Genomic DNA, 25031 nt, shown 5'->3' on the forward strand with positions numbered 1-25031 from the left:
AAAAATATTAATTTGCCTTGTGATGATTTCATGGACCCCATTTGATCTTGAAACCGTTTTTTTTTTTTTAATTTTGCTTGTCATTTTTCTGGTTATTTAGAGTGTGTGGTCATGAGATAATGGCAGTTAGCAGGTATGATTCCATTGTGCTGCTTTCCTCAGACCCCGCTTCATGTGTAAGCGGCTCATCTTTCTTAGCTACACTCAAGATTCTCTATCCAGCCTTCTTCCTCACTTGCTCAACATTCCAGATTCAGCCTTCTTAGTGGATATTTCTATTTGCTTCAGAGCTGAGCTTTATATTGGAACTTGCCAAATTATTCATCATCCATCATTTAGCCTTATCTTTCTGGAATGCAAACAAAGGGGCTCAAATTACACCAAAATTCATGAATAAATCATAATTGTATCAGAATTATCATGGTTTAAGGATGACCTCTTATTATTCAATCCCCTTGGTCCTTGACACAAGATCCCTAGATTTGTACTAGTGCCACAGGAGTTCTAGTAAATAATTTCCCAAACATTAACAAAATGGGTGTTTTCACTGAGATGATTCCTGGTACATAAACATCTCTTTTGTCAAAGAATAAACCTCATCAATTCAAATAACAGAACATGGCTATGAAAAAAAATAACTGCAATTGAGACTTGTCATGAACACTTTATTTGAACCTGATAGCCGTCAAGCATCATAAACTTTTCAAAAATACACTTTTATAAAAGGAATGACACAATGTGAAACAGGTTCTGTTCAGGCTGCGGGTACTAGGAGGAAGAAGGAAGTAAAACAAGAAGGGTCTAAATTCTTTGTGGATATGTGTGAAAATTCAAGGAAATTGTATTGAGTTGATTTGGTACATGAGGGGGATGGTGAAGAGATTATGAGGGAAAGCGACACAAAGAATTAGAATGAAAACCCTGCACAACTAAGTGATACTAACACACAAATGAAACAGGAAACATGCTAACTGGGCTGTGTCAGGGAAGAAGGAGGGAATAGGATGAAGATTACTGTATCAATCCTATGTTATGGAATGGTGTTACGCCAACTCTAACCCATTTAAACCTTGTCATCATCCGTCTGTCCTCTGTCTTAATGACTTCGGTTTTACATCGCTTTATCTCCTTTGGAATGATGTAGTCATTTGAAATAATCATAGCACTATTAGTAAATAGTTCTCCCATAGAAATATTTTACTTGTATGTATTTTATTTGTTTGTTAGTTTGGGGGCTTGAACTCAGGGCCTAGGCACTGTCCCTGAGTCTCTTTGAGCTCAGGATTAGTGCTCTACCATTTTGAACCACAGTGCCACTTCCAGTTTTTAATTAGACATAAAAGTCTCATGGGGACTTTTATACTTGGGCTGGCTTTGAACCACAATCCTCAGATCACAGCCTCCTGAGTAGCCAGGATTATGGGTGTGAGTCACTGACACCCAGGAGCCATACAACTGTGCTAAATTTGGAGAGCTGAACATGGTCCACAGGATAGGTCAGAAAAGATTTTAGCAGCATTTGGAATTAGACCCCTGATCAATGAATGTGACTGTGGCGTGGCTGTGGTGCCAAGCACAGTGGCTCACAATCTGCACAGAAGAACTCTGGTGGCCAGTGCACTCCGTGAGCTTTTGATACAGTCTGCTGAGTCTTCAGTAAGGTGGCGAAGAGCTGACATTTGTGTCGTCCAGGTGACAGCCACTGCTATTAAAACGGCATTTCTCAAGAAGGGGAAGGGTATTATGAGAATTCTGCAATTTTTAAAACGATTCCAAGCATTTAAAACTGTAGACTTTCCTGAATTATTTCCCAAATATCTCCTTCTTTGGCCTCTTAATTCTGTAGATCTTACCTCTGTTGATACTTTGTGGTTTCATACAGAAGGAAGTTGGTCTATGGGTGCCTCTCTTGCTACATACTGTATGACTCATATAACAAAGGACTTGGGCTCAAGTACAGAAATGTAGGTGAAATGCCAATGCCTGAGTAAAAACATAAGTAAATACATGAAGCAGATAAGAATGTAGTGTAGCTAAAGCTACCAGCACAACTATGTTTATTGCAGCATTATAGCTAAGATATGGAACCAACCCAGATGCCCCTCAGTAGATGAATGGATCAAGAAAATGTGGTATATATACACAATGGAATTCTATGCCTCCATCAGAAAGAATGACATTTCCCCATTTGTTAGGAAATGGAAAGGTTTGGAAAAAATTATATTAAGTGAAGTAAGCCAGGCCCAAAGAAGCATAGGTCCCATGGTTTCCCTTATTTGCAATATCTAGTATAGGTATGAGTCAAGCGGAAAAGGTCAGATAATGTGATGTTAGGAAAATGAACCCTTAAATATGTATTGTAATGTTTTCGTTTCTTTCATGCATGTGTTTCTAACGCATTTACAAGATTATTTCTTTGTTGCTTTGTATGTCCCTCCCCCACAGTGTAACCCCCGCTTTCATTATATTTGATGTCAGTATAACATGTGGAGGAGATGGGGACAAACAAGTCGTTTAAGGATTCAGGTGGACCTGTTGCAACAATGAGAAGTACAAAATGTCATGTCAAAACCAGCTTTACAATGTCGGTGTGTGGCGGGGGAGGGGGGTATAATTGGGTGGGGGGAGGGGGGTAAAATTGGGTGGGGGGAGGGGGGAGGAGGGGAAGGGAAGTGAAGGGTAAACAAAGGAGGAGGCTGCAATGCTTGGTAAGAAAAGTATGCATTATCCTGCCCATGTAATTGTAGCCCCTCTGTACAGTATGTTCCCAAATAAAATAAAATACAATTAAAAAAAAAAAAAAAAAGAAATTACCTTGCTCATGTAATTGTAACCCCTGTGTACCATATTTTCACAATGAGAAAGCTTATTAATAATAAAAATATATTTTCATTTAAAAAAAAAGAATGTAGTGTAGCTACTTATACAGTAATAATAACAAGGAGGAGAAATTTAATTCTTAAAAAGAGATGCTGGAATTTTTGACTGTTATTTCCTGGTTTGAGAGACGAAACTTTGCTCTTCTTTTCATTTCTTCATATTTTATTCTTTTATGCTAAAAGAAATCCTTGATAAACTTCAAAAACAAAGGAAGAAGAAAGGGAGAACAAGAAGAGAAAGAGGAGGAGAAGAATAAGAAGAGGAGAAGGAGAATGAGGAGAAGAGGAGGAGGAAGAGGAGGAGCAGGAGGAAGAGGAGAAAGAATAAGAGGAGGAAGAGGAGAAGGAGGAAGAGAAAGAAAAAGAAAGAAAGAAAAGGAAGGAAAAAAAGGAAAGAATGGTAAGGAGGGAGGGAGAGAATGGAAGAAGGAAGAGAAAAAGGAAGGGAATATAAGCGTACTAAAATATTATCCATTATGAATAATATTTGCAGTAATAAAAATAACAATTCTCAAAAATAACTGACTTTGGGGGCTGGGAAGGTGGCTCAGTGGTAGAGCGTTTAGCCTTGCTTATGAGGCCCTGGGTTTGATTCCTCAGCACCACATAAGCAAAAAGAAAAAAAAGCCGGAAGTGGCACTGTGGCTCAAGTGGTAGAGCGCTCGCCTTGAGCTGAAGAGCTGAGGGACAGTGCCCAGGCCCAGAGTTCAGGCCCCACGACCAGACCCCTCCCCCCAAAAAATGAATAAAAATTAAAAAAAATAAAAAAATGATGACATGAGTTGTTTGCCTTATCTTTCTTTCTTTTTTTTTTTTTTTTTTTTGTCGGTCGTGGGGCTTGAACTCTGCCTGGGCGCTGTCCCTCAGCTCTTCAGCTCAAGGCGAGCGCTCTACCACTTGAGCTACAGCGCCACTTCCGGTTTTCTGGTGGTTTATTGGAGATAGGAGTCTCACGGTCTTTCCTGCCAGGGCTGGCTTTGAACCGCGATCCTCAGATATCAGCCTCCTGAGTAGCTAGGATTACAGGCGTGAGCCACCAGCGCCCGGCACGCCTTATCTTTCTTAATCATTCCTTTCCTCCCTCCAGCTTTCCCTCTGTTTTTTCTTCCTCTTCCCTTCCTTTCTTTTCCTTCTTCTCTTCTTTCTTTCCTCATACCCTCTTCGTCTTTACCTACCTTCCTCTATTGAAGCTGAAAGCTCCCTAAACTACTTTACTGTCAATGCCTTTGTATAGATGAACATGCATGCCATCAAAATCACTTCTCTATGTCTGCCCTGACATTTTTGTATAATATGAGTCTCTGAAAGGGCAAAAATATAGATTTTTTAGCTCTCTGTGTTAATGTTTTTATTATATCACTAAATGCAAGATTTATAATTAATGGTTTGCGTGCACATGTATATGGAATGACTCTGATGTTTTTCACTTCATAGCAATCCTGGAAGCTGGCTAGCCATAGGGAATGCTAGGCACAGCTGAACGCACAGATATGTCCAGGACAGTCTAAGGACCGTCAGACTTTCCTCTGCAGGTCTGAAAACACCAACTGAAAATTATCTTTACACAAGGGTAGAAGCTACTAACAATTCCTCTTAGTTCACATTCAAAGAAACACTGAGGGATATATTTATAGAATTAGGCAAAAATTAAGGCCTCAGAATTGCATCTAGCCCTGGATATAGTTTATTTTTTTCAATTTTAACTTATTTTTTTTTTGTGTGTGGTACCAGGGAATAGGACCCAGGGCCTTGTGCATGCTAGGCAAGCACTCTACCATTAAGCCAATTCCAGGCTCAGTTTATTTACTTTTGTAATATCTGACCTTTTAGAGCATCTCCTACTTGTTATTGGCTGTTATTTCACTTCTCAGTAGAACCCGCCTTGGCTTCCCTACGTTTGGTTATGACAACTCAACAGTGATCATACTCAGGGTATTTGCTTAGTGATAATTGTGCTAATATACCTTAAGCTTTTAGAAGACACAATATATTTTACTTCTTTAGCACTTTCACTTAATGCCTTGTAAAGTTTTCAGGAAGTATATAAATTACTACAAAGAAATTTGTTGAATGAAACAATAGAGTGCTGGCTGAAAGGAAACCGTACTGCTTTCTCTGTTCTTCACTTAACCGCATTAACCATGACAAACAAATATAAATATGTTAGAAACAATAGCAAGAAAGAAAAAAATCATTTGAGACCTTACCTTGCTTTGTTGCTTTGTATGTCCCTCCCCCATGGTATAACCCGTTTTCACTGTATTTGATGTTGGTATAATATGTGGAGGGAAAGGAAAAAACAAATTGCTTAAATAGGGATACAGATGGACCTACTGCAACAATGAGATGTACAAGATCTTATGTTGAAAAACAAACTTTACAACAATGGGGGGGGACGGGGGAGGGAGAAGTGGAACTGGGGGAGAGGAGAGGGGGAAGGGATGGGAAGGGGAAACAAAGGAGGAGGCAACAACGCTTGATAAGAAATGTACTCATTACCTGGACCATGTAATTGTAACCCCTCTGTACGGTATTTTCACAATAAAAAAAGACAAATATACACATTTGCATATATATATATATATATATATAGGAAACATATATATATATATATATATAGTTAAATACAACACAATGCACATGCAACTCAGTGAAAGTCAAATTGTTTTTTAGTGTCTATATTTTTCTGCTACCATTGCCATGACATGATCTCATAGATGGGTGACCTTCACATGAAAGGTTAAGGAATTCTAAGATTAAGAAACTGACAGTTGACTTCTGATTGACAGTGTTGATTTCTCCTTTGACTTTTCTTTGGCTAGTAGATGGTAGCTTTCCATCTGGACATACAGATCCCTAGTGTCTTTGTTTTCTTATAAGGACACCAGTCATATAGAACTCAGATCTCAAATTTACCATCTTATTTAGCTGTGACTAATACTCTATAGGTTCAAGCCACATAATAGAGTCACATGGAGACAGGGGAGGTTAGCAATGTCCCCATTTAACAATCAACATCAATTTTGGAAGGGTACAATTCAGTCTATTACAACAATTATGTTTTTTACCATTAATATTTATGAATTTTTGTGTTTATATAGATATATCTAATCTATCTATCTATCTATCTATCTATCTATCTATCTATCTATCTATCTATCTATCTATCTATCTAAAAGTATAGGAAAGTTTGGAATAATCATAGTGGAGGAATACCACGCTGTTTATAAACTCATTCACTTAAAATGTTAGTAATCACAGAATCTCTAAAATTGTTTTGTGGATGAACTGACCAAAACTGGAAAATAAATTGTAGGATAACTTTAAATCCAAGAATTTACTTACGGAGAAAAAAAACCTTCCATTATTTTTTCATGCACGGTATCACATTTCTTGAAGTTTGCATGATATAAGTTTAATGGCTCTTGTTACCCTCTTTCCACTGACCAAGCTATGACGTGATTGTACAATGCCAAACATAGACAGCCGAAAGATAAACAAAAAGACTCCTTAAGAAAGTATGGAGTGTTCTACTTTTGAAAATGAACATTTATTGATTCTACTTATCCTTCACTTTTACTATAATATATGCATGTTGGAAAGCAAAATTATGGAATAAAAGGACATGCCTATTCACTTAGAACGCTTTTGCTTATATTTCTCTGAATTTTTTTCAGAGGTCATTGATTAGGGTTATTCTAAAGATTGAATCTACTAAAATATTTTGTCATGTGTCTAGCACATATTTTTCTAAAAAGTTAATGGAAAATATGTCAATATTATTCCTATCTTGCTGGTGAATTTTTCAAGCTGATACTCTTCAAAAAAACCTTTCTATGCTCTATATCTGGTGTGTGAAGGAAATAACACAACACACACACATTATTTAGACTACTATGCTCATGGTGTTAATCCGTCCTCTATATATTCATGTGGTTCTCTACATGCCTTTCATTCTATTCTAAGTCTTCTATAACTTCTGTCTTTCTGATTAAAATTAAATTGGCCAAATGTTTCCCTCTGAATGATTAAAAAGAATCATGAGTCTTTCCTTGTTCACAAGTAGTAAGAAAGAAAACTTCTTACTTTAATATCTCACATCTCTATCATTTCTACACATAGATCAGGTTCATGATTGCAGAAATCTTTGAAATTAAATTTCCAAGGCACTACCACAACTCTCACTCTTGTTGGTCTGCACCACATATTGACTTTAGCCAACAGACTTTAAATGGAGGTCAGTCATCACTTTTGAACTAGTGAAGTCTTTGGGAACTCTTAAATTTCTCCTCTTGTGCATTAGTGACAATGCATGGAAAAAGCAATACACATGATGCAGGCACCTTCCTGTCAACAACAAGAGATAACCTGAAAATCCACAGGAGGCCTGAGACCTTGTGAGTGGAGTGTTTGATCTACTATATGAGCATCTGATCATCTAATAAAGACACACAGGAAAATAGCATATAATGATGAACCCCAAGTCATCCTTTTGCTGCAGTTAGTCTTATTTCAGTATGGGATAATGCTCCCACAGTGGGAGGAGGAAATCAGATGTTAAAATACTTAGACAATTTGTTATCCCATATAAAAATTGATTCTGAGTAATTTTTTTCTAGGACTGTATCTAAACAGTGTTGTGTTCACCATAGGACTGCAGTAGCTACTGGCATGATGTGATCAACCTGAATGAGGGGCTTGAAGGACAGTTATACCATTCCCATATTTTAGTTTTGGATGGAGGAGATTTTTTTTAAGCTATCATTTTCCTACCCCAGAAAAGTACCCCATTATGTCTGAGTACCCAGTGCTGTATCAAATGATCCTATTTACTACTACCATTGAATACAATTAATATGCACTCGTTAGGGCTGAAAAATACAATGAAACAAGTGGACATTCACTTCCTCAATAAGCTCAAATTTCTCCTAAAAAAAAGATGAATAATCTCTGCTAAGTAAGCAGTAGTGCTTGAAAATAGGAAACATTCAGAGTGAAAGAAATTATTACCTCACCATTATACATCCTGAAACCAAACCATTTTTTTTTTTGGTCCAGTCTTGGGGCCTGAACTCTGGTCCTGGGCCCTGTCCCTCAGCTCTTCAGCTCAAGGCTAGCACTCTACCACTTGAGCCACAGCGCCACTTCTGGCTTTTTTCTTTTTGCTTATGTGGTGCTGAGGAATCGAACCCAGGGCCTCAAGCATGCAAGTCAAGCACTCTAGCACAGAGCCACCTTCCCAGCTCCCCAAACCATTTTTAAGTTCAAAAGATGACTACTATTTTTACATTTTTTATATTTTCCAGAGGTTCAATGTTTTATAGTAGGTTCACTAGAGTATTGGTGAATTCATTCACGTAAGTCAAAAAATGCATCTAAGGGGAGTAAAATGTTAAGACAAATGTTCAATTAACCAGTTTCCTTTAAATTACTAATGGGACCCAGTGCTACATTACTGAGTTTCAAATACTTGTGCTATTATTGCATTTAACTTTGTTAAAATAGTAAATTTAACCAAGCTAAAATTAATTTTGTTGGTTTCATATGGACAATTTCTCATTAGGAAATGTATTTCTACATTGGGAAATATATACACAAACATATTTTCCAGGATAGCAGCATGGAGAACATTTTAGCTATGGACTCATTTGGGGTGAAAAATGCATTATCCTCATTCTTTAGTAGGCTGTCAGAGATTAGGCAAACTTGACAGAAAAGGACATTTTATGTGTAAGGAAAATAGTATTAGTTTAATATGTGATCAACTGTAATTACAGATTGTAAATAGGTAACATGAAGTTCCACAAAGGAACTATTGTTATAAATATGAGAGATGATTGACAGCTAAAGTAAATGATCGTATTTTTCTGGCTTTAAATTTCATCATTTTGGAGAAGATTTCTATGAGAGTCCACTATAAAAATCCTCCATGTGGAAGATTTGCAAGTATTGGTATTATAATCTCTTCCTCACCAAAGTATGAACTTAGATGATTGGTGCTCATGTGCACACAGAAACAGGTGGGTTATTGGCTCTTCAGGATCACTGGAGCAAGGAGTGAATGATGTGTGAAATGAAAAACCTGACCCAGAGCTCCGGGTTGCTGGAGAGTATTGGGTAGAGGGGCCTGGCAGGGCCCCATGCCTGCACTGAGAATCACACAGGTGTGTAATTAAAGCTCCCTGAGTCTTAGAGCTCACAATGGACAGACTAGGTTGCTTTCATGAGCTGTTTTATACCTGTCCTGGTGTCAGCACATCTTATCTCCCTGGCAATGCAGTGTTGTAACAATTAATAGTCTCTATCTCAAAGTAAAGGGTTCAGTGAGAAAATTACCTGACCAACTTGAGTTAAGTAATTCGATTTTACCTAAACTTTTAACAGACAGTAAGAAATAAAGCATAAAGAAGGAGAAAAAAATGTCAGAGAAAGAAACTGAACTTCAGCAATACTAACTTTGGGCCTTTACTTCAGCATTCTATGTTGTATATCAAGGGTCTACACTTATTTATAACTATTATATTTGACCTCTGTTCAAGTATAGGTAAGATAACAGCACTCACTATGCTATAATAATATAAATCACACACACACACACACACTCACACACACACTCACACACACAATGAGTGACATAACAAGGCAAAGTATATGAAAATGCCTGGTTCTTTGAAAAATGTTACCATTTGGAATAAATCTGTGATAAATACGAAGTGAAAATTCTCCATAATTTACTGTTTGCCTAAAGTATAGTAGAGACTACAGAGGAAATAAAAAATATCCATAGTAGAGAGACAAATCCAAATACATGACTCAGTGTGGCTAAAGTCTTTGAATCTTAGAAATTAAATTGTTTCACTTAATCTGACTTTGACGATAATGTCAGAAGCTAATATGTGTTTATTTCAGTGAGGCACCTACATGATTTACCTATGGATTTTCCTTACAAAACAGATCATAGAATTTCCAGGGTTTTTTTTTTCCTGAATACAAGCTTGTTTTTCTGTTTGGGAAAATACAAGCGGGCATCATAATGTCATTGATTTAACATTACTTAAGAGGAACTTAGTTTGCCTATAAAATCTATAGAGTATAAGCATATCTCAAATATAAAAAGATAAAATACATAGAAGCAGTACCTAAATGGAGAGAGTGATCGAAGGAGTGACATTGATCGATGTATTATTCTCATAAATTGACATATAGAATTGAAATCCTTTTGTACCAATACTTAGAGATATTTTCAAGAGAAAAATAAAGAAAAATTTAGGAAGCACTATCACAGTGGAAAGGCTCAGAGATTTTACATAGTAATTACAGTCTCTACCTTTTCATAAGATCTGTGATATGTTTAGCCTGATTTTCAATGGTCACTCCTCTTCTGTCCACACATTATAAACAGGTAACTCCACCATTAATTTTATGTCATATTATTTACCAGAACCATCATTACTACACCTTATTATTTAAGTGTAATTTCATGAAAAACATCACAGTAAACACTATGAATGTGTTATCCCACTGAATTTGTAAAACTATACTACAATAGATGGTAGACACCATAATTATTCCTATTTCCTACAAGTGGAACCTAAACTTAGACAACTTGATCTTAATCTGATTCCTTGTGGTGATTTTATTTTTTGTTATTTTTATTTTTGATTTTTATTTAAGTTATTTCGTCTTTCAAAAGCTTTTCATCACTACTTGTATATTCCATATAGTATGCTCATAATGCAAATAAGTGTAGTAACAGTGGTCATTATTGACTACATTCATACTCTAAGACACGGTATAAAAGTTTTCAGTGATATTTAATGTAATTCAATACTACCAAGATCCTTTAACATAGATACTCTTTTGATCTACACTAAACAGATGTGGGGATGGAGGCAGGGTGGAGTTGAACAATTTTTTCTGATGTTATCTTTTTGTGGAATAGAAGTATAACAGTTAGATGACCCCTCCAAACACATTCTCAGAGGAAGGTATTGGCACTTGTTCACAGTTATAACAGAATGAACATGAGTACAGTGGGTCCAGATAGATTAGTTCCGCCCTCTTGGACTCCAGACTGAGAGGGTAGGAAGGGTTGTGAAAGTCTGGAATATTTTTTTCAGTTCCACATTTCTATTATGCTTGTTAGATTTACTTGCAGGAATATTCAAACAGAGGAGAGACAAATGAGAAGAAAGGGAGAAGGTAGAGAATTGGAGCAGAAAAAAAGTTAAATAAATTTTAATCCACTTTTGCCTGGGGTCTTGAATAAATTTAGAGTCAGAAATTACATTTTTTTCAAAGAACTTCTTGGCTAATTTGACCTCAGTGTTCTCAGAAATGTCACCAGAACTTAAAGACAAACTTACTTAATGAACTACTTTCCTCAATTACAAAATAGCTATGGGCCACATCATGTTCACAATGTCCTTTTGAGAATTCTTATTCTTCACTCCGTCCATCAGTTTTATCATCTGGATATAAAGAGGAAATGACATAATTCAACTATCTTACATCAAATTTGGTAATGTAGTATCACAGGAATACAACACTGTGCTTTTCCACAATCTTTTTGTCCATTATATTTAGCATCCTGTCCTTAAAAAGTTTTTTATGGTTTATTCATAGTAAGGGAATTCAATTGATTCTTTAATGTAAAGTGTGTAACTTATGTAAAGTGTGTAATGTAAAGTGTGTAAATGATTCGTTAAGGCAAAATGTTATATGTAAACATGACATTCTAAAACAGCTACTCTCTAAATAATTGTTTTCACATATTGAGTATGGCATCTTAAATTGTTGGCAGAGTTTTCTTTCCATATATAGTTACATGGGAACATTCCAAACACAATCTTCACAAAGTAGCCAAAAGAAAAAAAAATAAAGCCAAAAATGAATTAAGATCATCACCACCTCCACCACCTCCATATCCATAATCCCATCAAAACACTAGCCTGACTATTCAACTAATATTCATCTTTAGAAAAATCAATCTGTGATATAACCATCAGCTATTCTTCTTCAGCCAAACTATTTGCAATTTTCATGATAAATATGATGTGGCGTACACATAGTTAAACACTATTAAGTGTACAAACACCTTATGATTAAAACTAGAAATTGACTAAAATAAATTGTATTGCTTTCTTTTTCTGTGGTAAATGGCACTCTCAACTCAAACAAACAAACTAAAACAGAAAATGCAATTTCTTTTATGTACATCTTAGATAACCTGGATACAATTTACCCAAGATTGACTGGAAATATCTATTGTAGATAATCTTAGCAAGGGAACACTTAAAGCAGATACATTACCTAAAGAAATTCTCAGGACAATGTTCCATGTCTAATTATACAGTACACACTTTAACTGAGCTTTAAGGAAAATAATAACTGGGAATACAAAAGTGAAATCAACAATGTTGATTGCAAGAAGAATGGAAATTGTGAGAGTGGACAGATAGAAATCTCCACAGTGTGTTACCTATGATTTTCCCAACTTAAATTTCATAACAGCTGAGAAAGATATAATTAGCAGTCTCAGTTTATACATGAGAAAAATAAGACTGAGAGAAAATATGATTTTCACCCAGCTAATTAAAAACAGAGCCAGAGTTATATTGCTGAGGACTCTCTATTGCCAAAAGTTCACTGAAATCTTCATTTCTGATGGGCTACCAGCCTCGTGGTGGGAATGGTAAGAAAATGGAAAATCTAATCCTTGAAAAAGTTTTCATCATTGATTGCTATACATGATTTACACGCATGGAAAACCACACGAGATACCATGAATATGAAATCATATCATAAGAGAATAGCATTTCCGTTCAATGAGAAAAATCTTTAAATTGATATGATTTTTTTTTTACTTCAGTCTGGGAGTTGGGTCTTCTGGTACTACTGGATAGCAGAGAAAAGCCATTAAAAAGGAAAATTCTTCAAACGGAATATAAGACAAAATAGAAAGGCTCAAGCTTTGAAGGTAAGTGAGCTAGATATTATTGATTTAAATATTATAAGGCTTAGCGAGGCCTGCTTCTTTCATGTACCCAGCTGGAACTAAACTTTTTTTCTGACTGGTGAGCTTTCTAGTATATTATTACCTGACAAGAAAGAACCAACATGTTCTGTCAGAAAGGGTAAGAGAAGAGCCAGGTGTAAATAATGGAAAAATAGCAAATGTTGTTTTAGTTTCCTTTCCTTATGAGAAGAAAGGATCTACAAATTGTAGGTACAAAGGAAAGGTTTTAAAGAACACATGTAGGAGTTTAGATATGTTTGGATAGTGTGATTTGTACTGAATAGTGAAAAGTATTCTTTACTGAGCTTTGAAGTTGCTATAGTAACTATAAAGTATAATTTATATCCTGATGTCTTCTGAAGTCCATCTACTGAAAACTTGGCCCCTAGCAGATGAAATTCATTGCAGATGGCAGGGTCTTAAAGATGTGGGACCTGATGGAATGAAGTTGTATCCTTCAAGTGGACTTCGGTGCTTTGCCTTTTCATTCTCTCTTTTGCTTTCTAGCTGTAAGGGGGTTGGCAACTTCCTCTGCCACAGGACGCACTGCTGAGTCCAAAAGCAACAGTATTGAATGGCCTTGGATTGAAAAATTCTGAGACAGTGAACAAAATTAAGCTTTTACGTTTTCTGGAAAACTTGGTTATCGTAGGTATTTTGCTATAATAATGGCAAGCTGACTCTCACAGGTGTTAGGCAAACCTGAGATGATTATCTAACTTCTCCAGCTTCACACTGAAGAGAGTTCATGCTGAGAGAATAAATACCCACTATCGCCAGAGTTTTTGTGGTGACAGACAGGTATATCTGATAATACATGTGACTTACACTCAGCAAACTCCATATGAGGATCCATCAAAGAAGATTATATCCAAGAATAAACCGAAAGAGAAATTGTGTTTGCAGTTGTTCAACCTGGAATCAGTGTAGGAAAGTATAGAACAATGGTGCAATGAGTGAAGGAAGAAAAATAATATGAGCTAATTTTAACAGAATTATCTGCCCATCACACAATCTTCTATTGGTTCCTCTTATATTTGGTAAAAAAAATCACAACTTTTTAGGTTTTGTTGGTCCAATCATCCACATAATGAGGTTATACATTCTCCTGGATTTTGGAGGCTTTCTTCTGGCTATCTATCTAATATCCAGTTATACTGGATTTCTTTTATTTCTTACTAGTCAGTCTACCTGAAACATTCTTTCTCCAACCCCTCCATGGTTCTGAATTAAACTGATATATATATATATATATATATATATATATATATATGCATTTGTGTGTGTATGCATGATAGTGTGTGTATTAGGTGAGACTTTCTTGATCATTTGCCTTATAAAATATCTCTATTAAAAGGTTTAATTATTTATATTTGTGCTTACATTCAAACAATTGAATTATTGACAAGAAAATAAATAAGTGTTCACTGGCATGAATTGAGATTTTCTGAAATCCCTTACATTGGACAACAGAGAATGGAAAATGGGGACACTTCCCAGTGAGATATGCAACCTGCTGTGGGAAACAAACCATTTATGTAACTCTTGAAGTATCAGTGAGTTAGATATAGTAATGATGATGGACTACCATATTAAGGGGAATAAAATGTCTCTTAAGTGTTTGAGCTAGAAAGCATATGAGGCTCTTGTCTACTCTAAAAGCTGTAGAAGAAACTATCAGGAGATTTATTGCATAGAAACTTGACTTCTGCAATTGTTCCCTAAGCTGAAATAAGAGACTCACATATAGGTTCTTTAAACATGTGGACTGATGGCGACTGAAGGTTAGTTTGCACCCGTGCTTATGAAATACAAATGCAGAAGACAAGTATGGCATTGTTCCCATAGATGTGGAGCCCATGAAAAATAAAATTATGTAACCAATTGATAATTATGAGGGAAAATCTCACATCTAAGGAAAAGAAATGAAAAACTGACAGTTTTGGAAGACCCATAAAATAAATAGAATTAACACATTTCATCTTGAAATCCTTTTCCAAATGAATTATTTCTCAATCAAAAGTGAATCATGATTTTGTAGATTATTAAGTAGGAGTAAGTCTAGGACTAGGAATTACAAGATACTATAAGATATGGATCACCTGACCAAATGAGTATTTCTAGAATGTTTGTCAAGTAAACTTGGAAGTAAACTTTTTTAACACCATGTCTTCTTCTAAGAAAACAAACAAACATAGTAATATCATACCACACTGTTTCTTCATTTGTGTAGTATATTTTAAATTACATTGATGGTATGTTTGTTTGTTTGGCTGTTTGGATGGTCATGTTGTTGTTTTTGTTTTTTCCCCAGTACCCCAGCATTGACTCCCTGGGACCATGGTCTTTGCTGCTCTTATTCACATGAGTAACTTGAACTTGTAATGCCTAACTAAACATTCACAGTTCAGAGAAGATAAGAAGACATATGACATGATTGTTATGCTGTATTAATAATCTGTTCAGAATGTGTTCTTTCATTTTTGTTCCTATAACCTATTTTTGGAATGCATCTATTATAAATAGATATTATGAATTCTAACGTAATTCTGCATGTGAAACAATGAAGGAAAAAGAAATTGTATCTGAAGCTAAAAAATAAAGGATTCAATACAAAGGAAGCATATAGACAAAAAAGAAAGCTGTTAAGTTTATGCAGGTATATGCGATTAAAAAAGAAACAGAGTTGGGTACTAACCACAACTTCAGGCCTCCACTGGAAGTCTTGAAACTCTCCCTTAGGGATAAGGTGGTGGTAGTAGTGGTATGGGGTGACTCTAGTTGTTACTATAGGACAGTTTATATTGAGAAATGATAGGACATAAAAGCTAGCAAGTTAGGCAAGAGTCTGAGGATTTCATGCCTTTCCACCGCAGATACTAGCTATTTGAACCCTACTTGCCACACTACTTGGAGGTGTTTATCATTGTTATGAAGGACACATTATTTCACAGGAGCATGATCTTTTAACGTGATCATCAGATCATGTGAGAAATGGGACCTCTCAGGGTGCCAGCATTCTGACTTCATAGGAAGACTCTAGTAATTGTCTCTTAAACATTCTCAAACATCCCAAGGACACATCTAGCATGCAGACACTGAGGCCAAGTTCACATAGCTACTACTCTGATTATACCTCAATCACGATTGCAGAAAAGGCCTAGCATTGTGCTAGAAAGAGGGAGGGAAGAAGGGTTAAGGAGGCATTAAGCTTGCAAGTCCAATGATAGGGAAAATAAAGAAGTTTATTTGTTTTCACATATGTGGAACATCCTATTCTCTTTTAATTCAGCTTGAGAGAGCATGAACTTGTTGACTAACAAATGACAGAAAAGAGACATATAATGTCACAGCCTATAGGAAGAGGAATCCTGGGTAATCTTATCATCTGTGTGTTTTCCAGATAGACATCATAATGTCTCTGAAGAGAAAATTAACCAGAGCTTCTATCATGGCACTGGTTAGAAGTACATCACGAATTCAATTTAAATATTGTATGCTCGTAATGTCCCAATATCTACTCTTCTTATCTCATATTTTAATTTTATTTTTGATTGTCTCTGCCTTTGATATTTCAAACAAGATCTAAATGGGAAGTGTGAGAATATTCTTCCAAAGGCCATTTAGATTGCTCTAGAATGGAATGAAAGTTAAGCATTAGAGTACTTGGTCTAGCTTATTAGGTATTTCAACACATCTTCAAGAAGCATCTCCAAGGCTGTGACAATATTTTTGCAGTCATCAATTAAAAAAATAAGGCTAAAGAATAGTTGACTATTTCAGAAACAAATACATAAGATTCCAAGGAAACTGCTTCTTCTGTCATTATCAAGCTAATGTTTGGTGGTTATTCCTTTCTGCCACTCCCCTGTAGTGTTTTGTGGTATATCACAGCCAGAACTTCATCATTCATTCATTTAAAAAAATAAAAAATCATTGACAATCACTTAGCAAATCTGATGTTGCTTATGATATAGAGTTTTATCATTGTCAGTTCAAAAACACTGACACAGACGGCCATTTAAGTGACTGCATGGAAATATTTTAAACTGAAAAGGTTTCTCCAAGATACACATTTGCTATTTCTCTTCAATTTGATTAAACAGAAATAAGTTATTTTGCAGCTCATTCAAGCTATTTTATAAATTCAGATTCATTTACATATATTGACCACCTGTGGTTAATGATTATGCTTACATAATACTTCAGGGAATTTCCTATACTTCATAAACACTAAATCCTTTACAGTCATTAGTCTTAATGGCACAAAGAGAGAAATAAAATTTATTGAGAAGGCTGCAGAAGTGGTTCAATAATTCAAGAATTGTTTGGGAAGCATTTGAAAACCAGTGAACATCAAAGCATCTCCACCATTTCTGGAAACAAATGTTTATGATTGCATGATGTGGAACAAATTTCCTTATATCAGAGTCATGGAAACAAGAAATAGGACCCATGGGATAAATGTCAATATTAAAAAGTGCTAAGACTATATTAGGGTTCATTCATTAATAAGCCCCACTCTTGATCTTGAAGATATTTTTTATTTTTTTATTTTTATTTTTGGTTGGTCGTGGGGTTGAGCTCTGGGCACTGTCCCTGAGCTCTTCAGCTCAAGGCAAATGCTCTACCACTTGAGCCACAGCACCACGTCCAGTTTTCTGGTTGTTATTTGGAGATAAGAGTATCATGGACTTTTCTGCCCGGGCTTGAACCCTGATCCTCAGATCTCAGCCCCCTGAGTAGCTAGGATTACAGGCTTGAGCCACTGGCACCCTACTTAAAGATATTATTTTAAACTGGATGCCACTAGATAAATATTAGCATCTTTGTAAGTCAAAAAAATGAATTGATTAGCTCCTTTATTCCTTCAAATAAAAGGAATTGCCTTGAAGAACCCCATTTTTAGTGCATCCAATCTCTTCTCCTTTTTTTTCCCTTTTTCCCCAGCAGGAGAATAATAAGGCATGCTACCATGCAGATAGACTGATATCTGTAGAAAGACTCCCTCAGAAATGATCATATCAAAATATATCATCATCAAATCCAGTAATGCCATTTAGCTTCATCTCTGAGATTATTCTTGTAGTTTGCAAACAAGCATGTAAGTTGTCTGTTTACAAAGTAAATACTTAAAACATTTAAAAGTTATATGAAATAAATGAAAGTAATTGTTCAGTTGTAGCTTAGCTGAGAGACATTTTATTTTTAATAATGTTTTATCTTTTCAATCAATATATTTTACTCATTCACTGAACACTGAATTTTGTTCTTTTAGAGTTCTTGAGAGCAAGAAGTCTAATACAAAATCTCTCTGAGTGTTTATGCAAAAACAAAAAAGCCAGGTAGCAAACACAAACATCAGTATTTGTTGCAGTTTTTTGAAAAAGTGGTACTCGTTGAATTTAAGGTTCAAGTATTAACTCTGATGGTCCTCGATAAGTCATTTAAAAGTTTTAAAAGCTGCCCTGCTCAGAATAAGTTGTAACAACAAAATGAAGCAGCAACTTTACCTTGAGATTATGAGAATGAAAGAAAGTCAAGCCTGTACTACCATTAAATTAGCATGAGGAAATGTTCAATCAAGTTGCTCTAATTACAGAACAGCCATTCTCCCTGAAGTGCATTCTTCAGAATTGAAGTGTCCTACTGCTATAGAACAGAAAGCTATGAAGTCTTCATGAGACATTAGGGAAAAAGAGTACATAGAGAACAATGAAACTTGGTGTGCAATCCAACTGCTTATTACAGCTTGTCTAGGCAGAAATGTTTTTACAAATCTTATTTATACCTCTACCTGGCTTTTACCTAATTGGTTTTAGAAAAGGCAGTCATCATTTGGATGCAGGCAAGCCTTTACTTAATTATAAGTATAAAATTATTAGAGATCATTTCTTCTTTTTGTCATTCCTTTCTTTTCTCCCTCCCTCTATACCCTCCTCCTTCTTTCCCTTATCTCTTTTCCTTCCTTTGCTCCTTTCTTTCTTCCTAACAAATAATAAGGATATCAATACACTTGCTTTAGAAGGACTACCACAAAACCTTCATTTGTAAGACACACACAGTAACTAAGGCAAGATAAAGCAATATAATTAATTGAGACATGGCTATTATTTAAATCTTGGAGCGAAGATCCATTTCCTCTTTAGTGATTGTTGTGCCAATTTGTCCCTGAACAACACCATTTAATATCTCTTCTACTCCAGGACATTAGAGGGCTCCATACTTTAGCCGTGCTATAAAGTGACATGTGGACTTGCATTTATACCAACACCGCTAGGCAAGCATTATGGCATATTGCTCTTTCATATGCTCTCCCAAATTCTCAAGTAGTACTGCCAGGATGTGGGAAGTTCAGTCATGTCTTTCAGATGTCTGAATATGTAATTGCAAAATATTTTCTTACATTGTCCATAAACCAATTCTGAGGATGTTTTGGCAAAGAAAAGTTTCCATAATAGATTGGTGGTTTTGGAGCATCCCAAAATTTTCCTGAAGATTCAGATAAAAATGTGAATGTCTGGCAGGTTGTTTTCAAATTCACTGAATTTGCATCCCAATGATGCACAATAGGCTAGTTTTCAATCAGTGTTGATTGAGAAAAGAAGTATTAAATTTGAAACCATAATTTGATCTCAAAGGCATGCATTACGCAAAGATGACACCATGAACCTCCTCTCGTGAAGAGAGCAGGTTTTTTCTTTCTCTTTCTTCAAGAAAATATCCAGGAATTTTCCATAAGGCCTGTGTTTGATGAACTTCTTGTGTCAGATTCTGGATGACTAGAATTACCTTTGTGTAGACTAATTTCCAATCACGTGGTCTTATTTCATTATAATTACCATTATGGCCCAGGCTAGGGGTTCTGCTTAGTTTTCTGGAGTAATAATTCCCTCTTGACTATGATTAAACTATCTTTGGGATTCATAGGCCTGGAAAATTTAAACAATCCAATTTAATGAATAACAATTTTCATAGCCATCTGGCAATGGGCTGAATATTTCCAGAAGTTAACTTTTTGCATATTAAACTTCTAAAAGAAATAATTAAATCAACTTTCATAATAGCCCATGTGGAGAGAGTCCACTTTATACATTCCCTGCAGCCCAGTGATTTGTGTATCTGTTATACTTCCCCAGTAGTTTGAGAGAGAAAGAGATCATTTATATAAATTATAATCGATAGGGTTCTGAGTGCTGAGAATTTCAGAATAGTCTCTTGGGTGTGTTAGATAGTTAAAAACTAAAAAATTAATCTTGTCTGCTTGAATTCTTTCATCAAGATAAAATTTGAAACAATTAATTATAATTTAGGAAAATTTCAAAGCTAGAAAGCTTTCAAAATGAAAATTGTGTTAAGGAAATTATGAAGAAAGTTCTTCCTATTCAGAAAGATAGCTTTGCAAAATATCATTTAGTAAGTTAGATAACCCACTATGAGTTTGCTTATAAATATTTTTATTTTTAAGTCTCAGAAACAAGGCTAAAATTATATAACAAATTAGCCACTTACTAATTCCTATAAGTTGATTGTTTTTGCTTTCATTTTTTTGGACAAGTTACAGGGATTTGAATTATGAGTCTCATGCTTGCTAGATAAGGTCTTTCTTACCTGAGTCGTGCCTGTAGCCTTCTGTTGGTTTAGTTATTTTCTTACATGAATTTGCATTTTTGCTGGGCATACCTCAGACATTATTCTAACCTATGCCTCTCCTATAGCTGTGATTGCAGTAGTGAGCCACTGCAAGCAGAACTTTCATTGAGATAGCGTGTTGCTAACTTGATTTAGCAAGAGCTTACCTTAAAACTGTCATCTTGATCTCTGTCTGATTGACTAATTGGAATAAAAGATCAGAACCACTGGGACTCATTTAAAACAAACTGTCTGCAAGTAAAGTTTTCTAAGTATGACTAATAAGTGTTTCTTAGAACAAAGAGCTAAAATTGTCTCTAATAAATACTTCATCTCTGGCCATGGTTTGCAAATCTGCAAAGAGTGCCATGGATTTTAGGAGAAATCTGAAAACAAAGCAAATATATAAAAATATAGTGCCACTAAAAGTAAAATGTGAGTCCATTTAGAATACTAGATGAGTAAACTGGTTAATTATATTCCCTTACATATTTGAATCGACATTTCATGGAAGTCTGAGAAAACAAAAATATGGAATTATTATAGCCCCCTAAATATCCTGATGACAAACTCTAATAAGATAGTAAGGCTGCGTGGAGTTGCTATTTGTGCTGTAGTGTGACCTGATCTGTGTTCCTTCTATTCCTGTTTCTCCAGTTTGGGCTATGATTATAGGATCAAATGATATAATGACTGTGCAAGAATTAAAAGTAGCAAATGGTAGAATACATGCATAGAATTAAAGATATTTCCATGGAAATAAAGTTACTTCTCTCAAATGAAGCCAGAGTTTATGCAAACATAGAATTACTTGTTTTATGACCCAACTCTTGGTAACTTGAATGGAAATGATTGCCTCTCAGTAAGGCTGAAAATGTATTTTATCTCTGTCTTAAAGCTAAAGGTATGTATGGAGCTAAACTTTTCTAGGTAGCCAATAACCACAATAATGATGCTGGTAAATCTAAATCACAAGGTAACTTTGGAATCTTAATTCAAAGCAATAGTAGTAAAACATTTGATTGAACTGACAAAACATTAGTTGTTTAAGCAAGTAATTAAGCTAGTGCAATCACAGAAAATGTTTTCATGAGGCAATGGCCTTTCACAAAAGAAAAAAATGTACAGTTTTATACTATCTTATAATATTCTGCAGCAGCTTTCTTTCTCTTATTTTTCTCCTATTTGACTTACAAGCCAATAATCCCAGGGAATCCAAAGACTTTTATTCTGTCCCTGCTGTTTATCACCTTCTGAAATCATAATCCTCTCAGTGTAACTATAATCATCTCAGCAGGAATTAATTGTGATGTCACTCAGATTACAATATTAAGAGAGGAGTAGGCAGTAGGAAACCGCTTTTATTAAGAGCAAAGAGTCTTCCTTATGAAAATATGTGGGAAATATATCAGTTTAAGAATGGATCAAGGATGGAGGCATGGCTCAAGTCGGTAGAACCCTGGCAGAGGCTGAGAGTTCAAAAACCAGCCAAGGCAGAAGTAGCTTCTGATTAGATCTTAACAATCACTTTAGCTGGGAAAATGGTGCCTTAGATAGAAACATCCAGGAGACTGACTCTCCAGGATACCAAGCCAAAAGTCTGACTGAAGGCATGCCTGAAATAGTAAAATATCAACTGAGCATACAAGTTTACCAAGTACCAGGCCCTGAGTTCAAGTCTTGTTACTTGAAAATGGAATAAAAAACATAAAAAGAAGAAAATGATTAAATTAAATAAGAGTCATTGAATAGCCAAATCAGTGAGATTTCCTTACATTTTCAGCTAGGTTAGGATGCTCAGGTTTTTGTGTGTGTGTGTGTGTGCCAGTTCTGGGGCTTAAACTCAGGGCCTGGGCACTGTCCCGAGCTTCTTTTGCTCAAGGCTAGGGCTCTACCACTTGAGCCAAAGCACCACTTCTGGCCTTTTCTGTTTATGTGGTACTGAGGAATCGTACCCAGGGCTTAATGCATGCTAGGCAAGCACTCTACCACTAGGCCATATTCTCAGTCCAGAATGCTCAATTTTAGTGATCCATTAATGTTGTCTTTCCTTTTTTCTTAATTCATCTTTGATCATAGTGTTCATGTTTATTATATCAGAAGGGTAATGCATGCATTTTTCCCTTTTATTATTCCATAGATTTTACCAGAAAGTTTGCTTCTATAAGGGAGAGAATAGCATAACTTTCAGTATCTCTATACCTCAGATTTGCATTAGCATCCCATGAGAAGTGAAGCAAAATGTTGTTACTTACCACTGGAAATTCCCATGGAATTTTCTAGGGATGAGATCTAGCACTGGGAATTTCCAAAGCTCCCAGGTGATTCTCAATTGTAGTTGAAGTTGAAGACCGCTGATCGCTATCAATGCTCAAAGGAGAGGTTGTCATGAGAAATCTTTCTTCTCTCATGAAGTTCTCTGATAGAATTTCAGGGAGAACCGGATTTGGGTATGGTTTATAGCATCTGAGCTTATCTCCAGGTCACATCCTGGTATGGAATATCAAACGGTGCATCCGTTCAGGGAGAAGTTCATATGAGAAGATAATCATTTGAGATCGTGAGCCCTGAAAGCCAAAGCTTGTTGATTGTAGGGAACTCTGAAGAGCTGAGCTTGAGAGACCTGGAAAAGGTTTGAGCGGTTGGAACTCAGCCAGGACAGCACTGGGAATGTTGAGGCCCTGGAAAGGTGGAAACAGCCAAAGGGTTAAGAGTCTGCACTGCAACCCCCTTCCTTGGAGCTGGAAGGGCGGAGAGCTGGGCCTTGAAAGCTAGATAAAGGAACGCACATGTTTGAATCATGCCTGGGTTTGTCTTCACTCTGAAAACAATAAGGGAGCCAGTTATTCACGCAAACTGTTTCCTCTTTATGAGTGGAGCCACGGTGTAGATGCCTTGTTTTCTGCCTGTACCCATGGTAACCTTCCTCATACATAAGCTTGCTTATAGGAACTTGGAGTTCAGAAGTCTGTGCCCTACGACACCCCTGACACCCCCTCTCTCACAATTTTCGTTAGTGTGTTTGTTGCAAGCACCGGTGGGGCTTTTCTGAGGAACTTCCAGAAGTGCGTGGGTCGTGTGAAGTTGAGAGAAAGAATTATCAAATGAAATCTAGGCTTCCCCTTTTTAGTTGAATGAAGAAATAGGCGTTTCCCACTGCCGTGTCTAATAACAGTTAAGAAAACCTGATAGGTAAAACATGTAGGAACCTGATAGGCCAAGGAACAGGTCCAGAGCGGGGGGGTGTGAATTATAACAGGTGCAATGCAACTTCACAGACCCAGGATTCACATGCCCAAGTGAGCGATCCACACGTCAACTTATGTCATTCTCTAAGCTGGGTGATGCGATCATTCAGTCCGCAGCTCTGTCGTATTGAAGCTCCTGTACTACACCTCGACACAATGGAAATAATAAGAACAGCCCACCCTTCAGAGGATCCCGGTGAAAAGAAAGCTTGTCCTTCAGAAAGGACTTGAGACTCTCAAATTCCCCCCATTTTCTCTGCTTCTCCCTCCCCTCTCCTCCCCCTCTCTTCTTCCATCTTTCGCCATCTCTCCCTGAGTTTGTTTCTCTCCCTGTCTCTCTGAGCCATCGTACTTCCTTCTGATTGAGTTTTAATCAACAAATGTCAATTGCATGAGGTGATGTCTTTTCAATGGTTATAAAAAATTGATCAGTGACTAAATACTAAAGTTAAATTAAGTTAAATACCTTTATTTTTGAAAGACAGCGATACAATGAGGACTTCTTTGGTACTTTGTGTGTGTGTGTGTGTGTGTGTGTGTGTGTGTGTGTGTGTGTGTGTGTGTGTGTGTGTGTGTGAAATGTAACAGATTGTCAGGATGTGTGTGTATAATTTCTATATCAATTGCTATAGAAAATACTGGGTTGCTGTTATAAGGATTGGTAACAATCTGAGCATGCATCAAGACCCAAGATACGATTTTAGCCAGTAATGAGAAGACCAGGGGGCAATAAAATACGACAGGCAAAATAATTTAAAGGAAGAGATAGGAGGAGATGAGAAGAAGGAAATCATGTTAAGTAAAGCAGAATAGGATGGGGACGTTAGAAAGCCAGAATATTTTTAAACCACATACAGAAAATGTACAGCAAAGTATCTTTCATCATTATCTCTCAAACAGGAATAAAAATGGAATGAAAGTCGATATTTTTAAGGAAATTAAAAAAAGTTTTATACAAGTATTTAAGGTTCTGGAAGAATGGAAAAATGCAGTGGTCACCAAAAAACAATCAGAGAGAAAAATATACAGAGGTATTAAGAAATCAGAAAACCTATGATATAAAAGTTGGCAGTAACTGCAGCAGACTCCACAGCATGGTGTCTGGTAAGATGACAGACTGCAGACAATGCACTTGGCCTGTGGAAAGCATGCCAGCAATGATGACTGTCATCACTAACAATAATAACAACTTATTATTATTAGTGACAATAGCTGATTGGTATAAGAGCTATCCTGTGTATGTGCATGTGGTGG

The sequence above is a fragment of the Dipodomys merriami genome, unplaced genomic scaffold, assembly GCF_024711535.1.
Source record: "Dipodomys merriami isolate MVZ:Mamm:240054 unplaced genomic scaffold, mDipMer1.0.p SCAF_1, whole genome shotgun sequence".
NCBI lineage: Eukaryota > Metazoa > Chordata > Mammalia > Rodentia > Heteromyidae > Dipodomys > Dipodomys merriami.